Genomic DNA, 9754 nt, shown 5'->3' on the forward strand with positions numbered 1-9754 from the left:
GGTAGTTCTTGTGAGGAAAAACACCAGCAGCAATGCTGCAGATTTGGTGCCTCTACCTCATAAAACAGCCCCCCTGGACCTTTGGATATCCCCAAATACATTCCACACTGAGTATAATGGTCTCCATAGAGTATAATGGAGCAAGGGAAAAAAATCAGGATTTCTGAAAAATTCCAAATCCAAATACCATACCAGTATTGGGATTTGGGAATATTAGGAAATTCCAGTATTTTTGGGATCAAATATACCCAAACAACCTAAATCCCAATATTTTTGCCCATCCCTAATTGTGGCTTTGGAAACTACTTTGTCTTCTAGTCCTCAAGTATAGCAACTTTTGTACCCAGGGTGCCACCTGGCAGTCACTTGGCCTATTCTGAAGGAATTATGGGTTTGAAGGAACCACATAGTTGGCTTGATGAAAATAAGAGACAGGTTTTTGTCATCTTCTGGGCTTGGAGATGGGGTCACTGGGACTGTGGTGGTGGGCTCTTTTTCTAGCAGGAGCTCTTCTGCATATTAGGCCATGCCCGCCTGATGTAGCCAATCCTCCAAGAGCTTAGAGGGCTTTTTGTACAGGGCCTACTGTTAAGCTCCATGAGGATTGGCTAAGCATGGGGGGCATGGCTTAATATGCAGAGGAGCTCCTGCTAGAAAAAGAGCTCAGGGGGGTACTTCTGAATCTCCTGCATTGTGCAGGGGGTTGGAGTAGATAACCCTGGAAGTCCTTTCCAATTCTATTATTCTAGGTTAATTTCAGTGGTATATGTAGCTTGATTTTCTCTCTCTCCCCCCCCCCCCTCTTTTCTCCAACCCTCTCAGTATTACAGTGACAAAGGTATTGGAGAGCTGGGGCCTGAGAACCCTTTATGAAATGGGTTGTCGTTTGATTGATTTTTGCTTATAATGTGGAACAGAAAGGTACAGTGCCCAAACTTTCATAACACTAACCAGATGGGCTCCTCTCTTTTTGACTGTTTTTGACGGGAACAGCACCCAAATTCTACCTATCTTCAAAATACCTGAAGTCTCTAATAGACTCCTTACCTAACCAGCAGATTTCCTTACCATTCTCCCATCTAACCCCAAAAACTACCCCAACTTTGCCAGTTGGCCAGAGGTTAAATTGCCAGGCTCCCTCTCCCCACACCCCCAACATTCCAGTTCATCATTTGAAAGTGATTGGGTGAGGGTCCTGGAAGGAGGAACTTGAAACCATCAGTCACACCACAAGAAGCCCTCCAGGGCAGCAGCTCATCAGAAACTTTTGCAATAAATTAAGGGGCTAATCCACACTTAAGCAGACTAAAGATCTATTTGGAACAGTATTTTATTTGCAGTGGCAACTAGACAGAAGCCTTCAAGAAGGACAGAGCACTTGGACAACAGCCTTCCTCTGTTGTTTGCTCCAAGCGTCTGGTGCTCGAAGATATAGCTCTTCTGAACACAAAGGCTTCATTTAGCTATTCAGGTAAGTAGCATTTGAAAGATATATATATTTCATATCCACCTAATCTATCAGTATTCCTCACATCTTAAGAGAGTGATAGAAAGTAATAGAGAAAATGATGCCCTTAATGTAACTCCTTTTGTTCTTTTTAGAAGTTGACAAAAAGGGATTTAAATAAAACAAATCCCTAGACCCTTAAAGAGAAGATGGCAAAGTACATAGCAAATGGTATTAGAGGGAAAGAAAGCCTAGGATAATCACTACCCTGCACAACACACAACATAGCCTCATTTAAGAAGGATGAGGCTTCTGCTGTTAAATTGCTATGCTGTTCATTTCAGTGGGATGAAAAGAAGATAGATACAGATGAAAGAACTTTTGCCTAGTATTTTTGTTGACTGGCAGCTCTCTATGCTAGTTGGGGCAAGCAATTTCTGAAATTTAAAAGCAGATTTTAAATGCAGATTTTGGATATGTGATTGGGATCCACTGTTCAAAGTCAAGAATTCATTTGGGCATTCCAAGGTACCTAAGAATTCTTTGGACCCCAGCTTAGATTTTTTTCTGCAGATTCAATGCCTGTATTCACTGATGGGTCACTCTCAAGGGTCATTAAGCACTAGGCCATCAGAACAAATCACCATAAATACTACATAGAGTAGGGAAGCCATGAATTTTGTAATGAATGTGTTTGACAGTTAAATATACCATGCTCATTTGTGATGATTAGATATCTGCTGATCACCAGGTCTGTTTGCTTCAGCACCAAATTGCTTGAATGCCTGCCAAACAGGTTTGCAAAACAGATCAGCAGCCATTAATATTACTAATGACTACTTGAATAAACCAAATATTAGAGAGGTTTTTAAAAAAAAAACTGATTTATATAATTTGGGATTGATTTAGCTGTCTGTTTAAACTGCCTGCTGAGTGGAATAGCAGCATGGCAAGGCTGAGAGTGGTAGCACCCCCTCGGGCTGTGCATTCATGAAAGATGATGTGATCTACTGGACTGTTAAGAAGGAGGAATAGCTGAAGCAACCTGCTGAGTGGTTATGAATGGGCTGCAGCGTGTGGATGTTTCTCTATGTAAAATCTTGCAGTGGGGGGGGGGGAGTTCTATCTAAGGTTCAGATGAAAGTAAGGAACCTCTTCCCTTTCTATGCTCCTTTCTTTGTATAGTGCATTTTAAATAGGTCAGAATCTTATGCTGTTAGCAAAACTATTTTGAGCTATATTATATAAATGGTGTTTGAAAGCATATTCATGACCACAGTTCTAAGCATGCAACAACCCAGAGTAGCCTGTTAGGAAAAAACAAACTATTGGGGGGGGGGGGGCTGCATGAGGTTGGGATGCTCCTGGTTGCTAGTTGTGAAGAGGGACCTGATTTTTTCAACATTTATGTGTCCTATAGATGCAGTGGCTATTTAAAGGAACTATGAATAAACACCTTTTCTCTGCTGGAAGGTAGCTTAGTCAGAATATACTCAGCTAATGACCCTCAAAAATAAATACAATGTCAGTATTTAGTAAGTGTTCCATATTGTCTGGTCTGTCATAATTTCTCTTATCAAAGGAATCTACAAAGAATGCTTAGTTTAAATTGTGGTCCAGAAGAATCTGTAGGATTTAAGGAGACTGACAAGCTTTCCAGAACACGGGGTTCTTTGGCATTCTAAAGAATTAACACATTTTGGTTGCAAGAGTTTTGTCCCCTTTGTCAGACAGTTTTTCCAGATTAAGAGGTGGGAGTAAATTCAGCAGTAGCTAAATTGCTTACAGACAGTTTCTAAATACAGCTCCTGGCATTTTCAGGAATCTAAATCTCTGCAGCATGACTAGGAATGACCTGTAGTTGACACCTTGAAATCTACTACCAACCAGGGTTTGCCAAGAGAGACCAAAGATCTGACTCAGCCAGGCTGAGTCAGCCTAAAGCTGTTTCGTATGTTCAGTGCTACAGTCCTATGCCCAACAACACAAGATTAAGATCATTAAACCCTTTAGGGGAGGGATGTCAACCATATGGCCTGTGGGTTGAATCTGACCCTGCAGGGCTCCAATCAGGCCCACAAGCATACCTCCAATCAGGTTTGCCACTTCCTACTGTTACCACACTGCAAAAATCTGAAAGGTCAGCCATGGAGTAAGCACATGGAACAGTGGGTTAATGTTTAGATGAAAATTCTCCAGCACACAAAAAAATAAGGATCAAATTAGAGCCATTGCCAAATCACACTAAGGCTGTTGTCTGACTGCACCCTATGGCATTATACCCTGATGAGGTCACTTGTCTTCCCAAACCTTGCCCTTCCAAGGCTCCACTCCCAAATCTCCAAGAATTTCCCAGTGTGGAGCTGGCAATCCTAAGGAGAACTGGTCCCTGTGGTTGGGAGATCTGTTGTGATTCCAGGAGCTCTTCATCAATCACCTTGCTGGAGATTGGCAACCCTAGATGGATAGAAGGTAGCAAGAAAAGAGATGATGCTACAGGGGCTTCCAGGAAAAGGAAAGAGAAAATAGTGGAAGTGGGGCAAATGAGATGCCTCCTGTGTCTTTGTGGGTTCCTGCTTGTACGTGTGTGTATTCATTTTGTGATCTTTGACTGAAGGAGAATCCATTAGAACTGGAACAGTGGAGCTGCAAGCACAATGCATAGGGTGTATTTGCTTTGCAAAAGGCTGGCAAATGGTGTTCCTGCCATACTGAATTCCACTTGAAGGAATCCCCTCCTGGAAAAGGGACCTCTATCATGCTTCACAAGAGAAATTTCTGAATCTGGAAAGTTCAGTAATCATAGGAAAGGGAGGAGTGGTTGTCCCTGCATGGAAGAGAAGCAAGACACGAGTGACATGATCAAAATCTAAAATGACAAAGTGACCTTCACAATGTAAAGGCATGGATGAGGCAAGAGAATATATGGATTTGTATAACATTTGGTCAACATAACATTTTATTCTTTCTCTGAACCCCCATATATGTAACCTCTGTAAAGGCACCTCTGTTCTAAAGTGAAGTGTTAGGCTGCTTCCTTGCCTTTCTTAGTGTCCTCTACTTGTTTTTGTTTTTGCTGCCACCCATATCTCTTGGACCTAACTTCTTAGTTGGACCTAAGACAGACAATGCCTTAGTTATAACTGATAGAATAGTAGAACAGTCAGTGCATGGGGGTGGCTCTGAGGTTAAAGGGGAGTCTTACTTTCAATAAAGTACTTGGTTCCTCTGAAACATAATAGAGTTTATTTAGAAGTATAACAATGTATGTCAATGTCGGTCATGTCAATATGTCATAAGAGTAATGGTTTCAGATAGATATATAAGTGAATAGTTCCAGAGGTACCCAGATGTTTCTTCTTGAGCATGGTCTGATGCATCACTTAATGTGTTGGTGACATGTCCCTGATTTAGTCCATCACTATTTGAAATTGTGTCATTCAAACAGACATGCCCTGCTTAATCCACCTCGCTCTGTACCTATCCCTTCATTGAACGATCAGACAGTGCTCTGGCACTTTTTTAAAAAAAATGCATTATTTAGTGTCTGCAATTGCAGCATTTGTGGATACAGCAAGTACTCTTTGCTACTGAGCCACCAACCTTGCTGCTACTGGACCTCTTGTGAGCGAGAACCCCCTATTTTTGTTTAAATACGGACATCGTGATCACTGGTTTGGTTGCTAGGATGCCTGGAACTGCAACTTGCACACATCTGCACTAAGACTTGGGTTTTGGCCTGCCATTTCCTAACAGACTTATGTGAGTACTAAAGGCCTCATCTTTACAGCGGCACTCACTATCTCTGAATGGGTGCTAGCCAGAAGTAAGGCAATCTCCCAGCCTATCCATGTGTGCACAATCTCGGCTGTTGCAGTGGAAGAAGTTGCGATGCCATGAGCTGTCCAGTCAAGCCCTTTTCGATGGAAGCCATTTCCAAGGCTAACACCACCAGCAACCATATTCCTGCACATCCAGACTCCATGAGGGAGAAGCGGGAGCCCCACGTATTCAGCAGTTGCTTCAGACATCTGCATAAGGCCATTAGGCTTATCTTAGGTGTGTATCCTGCCAGACTGTCCAAGCCTGTCAAACAGAAAGTTCAACAAAAGATGATGCCAGCCAGAGGAGTAAGAAGAGGAAGACCAGTCTTAATCCAGAGCCAGCTCTATTGTGTCAATCGGGTGTCATCTTAGATATCAATTCGGCCCTCTATTGTCATTTTAGATCAGTTTGTTTAGCTTGTTTTAATCCCTTCAACCCATGCCTTGCCCAAACTGTCACTTTGGAGCCTCCCCTTTTCTGAGGTAATGTACCACATGTCACAGCATCATGACCCACCTGACACCATGTCACAGGTCCTTGGACCTCCCTCCCCCTAAGGGCTCAAGGTAGTCCTTATAACCTCTGACCCAATGTCCCCCAAGTGTGCATCTGACAGTGCCCCTACCCTGCTGTTTAGATACACCCCCAATACCTGATCAGTTGAGGATCTTTTCCCCCTTTTTCGTCGCCATTGGAGCCTTCCTTGAAGACTGCGATAGGCAATTGTATTGCCCTGTTTGTCCATCCTTTGTGTTGCCTCTATTTCATGCTGTTTTCTTAGGCCTGTATGTGTATTGATTTTATATCCTTGTATGCTTGCCTTTATTTTATAATAAATACCATTGATTATTAGACATCTCCTCATTATTGGGCGACTTCCAAAGGAGACAGCTTCTGTATACATAAATCTTGATCTTGCTAGAGCCCAGTTTCCCACCAAACTAATTTCCCAAAACCTATTTTTAGGGCAATTTGGCTAACACTCTGCAACCCCTGACCCTGGACTGGACTTGCTGCCAGGAACTCCTTGACTGGATTTTGGTAAACCTGCTCTCTGGAATTCCTTACTTTTGGACTGGACTTTGGTTATGCTCTGCAACCTTGCCTCTGACCTGCCTTGCTGAACCCTGGCCCTTGACTCCTGGGGAAGCTGCACCAGTACAGTAATAACACTTGTTTTCTCATTGCTGTTATTTGCCCTGTACATTCAATCCAATTAGCTGTCTGTGGAAGAGTAAAGTTGTTTGGCTGCAGATGGGCTCTTCTATCCTCTCACATGGCCAGCAACTATTATGTTATATGGTTAATCATTGGTTTACACGTTTGACCATAGGAAATTGCTTGGAGCCCTGATTGGTACAAAGGCCTAGCAACACTCAGGACTTTTAGCAATAAAAAAAGCAACTTAAAACCTATTATTTAGCCTGGAAGGTGCCTATACACTGTCATGGCCTGTTGGCATGTCTTGGCTCATTTTGGCCATCTTGAAACTTAGCTTGCTGAAGCCAAACCAACACTGGTTTGCTGAACTCTGGAGAAGAGTGTCTTGAAACCTGCAACTGGAAGGGTAACATTTTGTACTTTTGAACCTTTTGTCTTTTAAGTATTTTAGCTAGCAACTAAATATTTAGCTTTATTGTTTTTTCCGCACTGAATGTTCTTAAGCTTAAAGTACTCTTTGCACCTTAATAAAATATATTTTAAAACTGATAACTCTGGTTATTTGTCCTCACAGCTGGCAAGAGAGTCTAGTTCCTCAGGCTGGCAGACCACCTATCCTGCTGTTTACCATCGACACCCCATGGCATATTGGACTTATTCAGGAGGTGAAAAAAGGAGTTTTCTCTTTGGTGCATGCTGAAAGCGCTGAGTGCAGGATGAGCCTTTGGAAGCAGAGTGGGCACCATCAGTGCTTTCCGTAGTGTTTGTACACACCTTAGTTGCATTGGAAGTGCCCACCCTGCTGGCGGGCTGTCAAAAGTCCAGTTGCCTTGCCTTCATCGCCTAGGGGCATCAGAAGTCACCAAGTGTGGTGATGGCTGCTTGCATAAACCTATGCATTGCTTCTCGAAAGGCCCTCTCCTGCTGTATAGATGCCCTCATCTTGTCCATGAATTCCATGTATTCTGCTCTTCCCATCCCCATCATGGCCTTGTTCTCCCTTGTGTGTTGAGTAAGATGCTCACCAACCTTCTATAGAGCCAACACACACTTCTTCCCAGCCCTAATTAGAGCAAGGCAAAATTTGGGTGACCGCTCTGTCATTATTGCTCCTGGAGGAATAAATGTGAATGACAAGGGCAGGAGATGGCTCACTATCCGGGTCAAGTTAAAGCTGCAGGAAATCACAGGCATGGAAGGCTGGGCATTTTTAAAATTCCACAAACAGCTGCACATTAGCTCAGTGGTTCATACTCATGGTCTGGGTCTTTCTCAACACCATCCCATGATTCACCACCCTCAATGCTGTGGCTGCTGTGGTCCCTGGAAGAGAGAAGTAAAACTTCACGGTGATGATATGGAGAGTGGAGATATTGGAGTCATGGCTGACAATCAAGGACAGTGACAAAGTCATTCATGGACAGCAGCATTTAGAGGGCAGTGCTGCTATCTGCTAGCTCAGTGGTTCACACTCATAATCTGGGCCTCTCTCCACACCACCGCATTATCCACTGCCCTCCACTTAATCGATGCTGTGGCTCCTGTGGTCCCTGGAAGAAAGAAGTAAAACTGAAGGGTGAGGATCTGGAGCAGAGGTGTCAAACATGTGGCCCACGGGCTGGATCCATCCCCCACAGGGCTGCTATCAGGCCTGTGAACAACTGGTCATCGTCTGCTTCCTTCTCCCTCTTCTGCTTCCTTCACTGCCATATTTGTATTTCTCCCATGCAATGCAGCTAAGCAAAGCAGCCTCTTGCTCATTCCTTCCCCAAACTCCTCCAATGGCTGACGTTCCTCCTCCCTTGGGGAAGAGGGAACAGGTGAAAGGCTGCTTTGCTCAGCTGCCTCAGTTGCAGAGGAGAAATACAAAAAGCACCTTTAAGACCAACATGGTTTTATTCAAGGTAAGAGCTTTTTGCCTTGCTACTCTCTGTGTGTGTTAAGCTCATTTAGCCAGGGCTCTCCTGGGTGCAACTGGGTTCCCTCCCTCTTTTCACTGTATTCATGATCTCATGATTCAGTCTTTCTCAGTAGGAAAGTGATGTGAACTATTCAATTAAGGAATAACAATAAGCCACCAGTGAGGTGGATTAGTCTGAGAGCATGTGTCCAGTACATTTCCTTTGCAGACTGTGGATGTTGAACCCAGATAGGAGGCTGACACTGACCACTACACATCACTCTCTCTCTCTCTCTTTTCTTGCACTGCCTCATAGGCGTTGCAGGTTTTTTTTGTAGATAAACACATAGCCCTCAGTCTGCATCACAGTGCCCTCATGTTTTCCTGACCAGCACACAAAGCAACTTGTGTACAAAAGCTCACAGTGCCCAGTCATTTCATGTTTTTCCCTTGGTCCTAGGGCACAGAGTACTGATCATGAGTTTTCTGTAATGAATATCAATCAAAAGTACGTTTGCAGTTTACAGATACACTCCTGAGCAACATACTCAAAATGCTACAGCACAGACATTGTCTCCAGATTTTAATGCAATAATTCAGAGTAAGAGGTGTCAGTTATCAGAGACTGTTAAAATATTGTGAGCATGCCTTTTTAAACATGTTTCCCCCCCTCCCCCCGCTTCTGTTTTTTTGGGGAGCGGGGGAAGAGGCTGGAAATCCTGGGGTCCCCCGCCAGGGCGGGAGGGTTGGGAAGCCTACAATATCAGATACTCAAACCACACATTATATCATTTCACATGGAGACCAAAAACATCCTCAATTGTTTTTATTGTACTAATTGTCAGTCAATATCAAGGATATATCTGATTCATTTTTGTGCAAAATTATTTCTGGGAGATTATGCAAATTCGGATTCTCACCATAAGAGGGCATCTGCACTGTCTCGTCTCCTGTCTCATCTTCTTCTTTTCTCTTGAGTCATGCCAGTAGATGTCAGTAGCTGCCTTTGAAAGTTGCTTATTATCAACTCTTGTTCTGTAGTAGTTTTTTTCTGATATCCCTGATCTTGGCATTCAGTCTGATATACAGCAACTATACTCTTTGCTGCCTTGGTGACCCCAACTGGGCAGAAAAGTGTGATGGAAATGTTGTAATTAATTGAAGAAATCAATAAAACTCTGAATAGACTTATGAACCATGCAGCAAGGCACTTAGAAAGTGCCAGCTACTCTGTCAGAGGTAGCATTTTGTAAATATTTTCAAACGACTTTAAGAACTGAAGGAATACTGCCTATATCTTTCACAACACTACTATATTTAACCAAAACATGGACAGCCCTGCATTGTGGATTTTTACTGTTATATGTGATTAGGAGATGGGCATGGACTGGAAAAATGGAGGTCTGTGGAGGATCATGGTT

Source organism: Heteronotia binoei, chromosome 8 (assembly GCF_032191835.1).
Source record: "Heteronotia binoei isolate CCM8104 ecotype False Entrance Well chromosome 8, APGP_CSIRO_Hbin_v1, whole genome shotgun sequence".
Taxonomy (NCBI): Eukaryota; Metazoa; Chordata; class Lepidosauria; order Squamata; family Gekkonidae; genus Heteronotia; species Heteronotia binoei.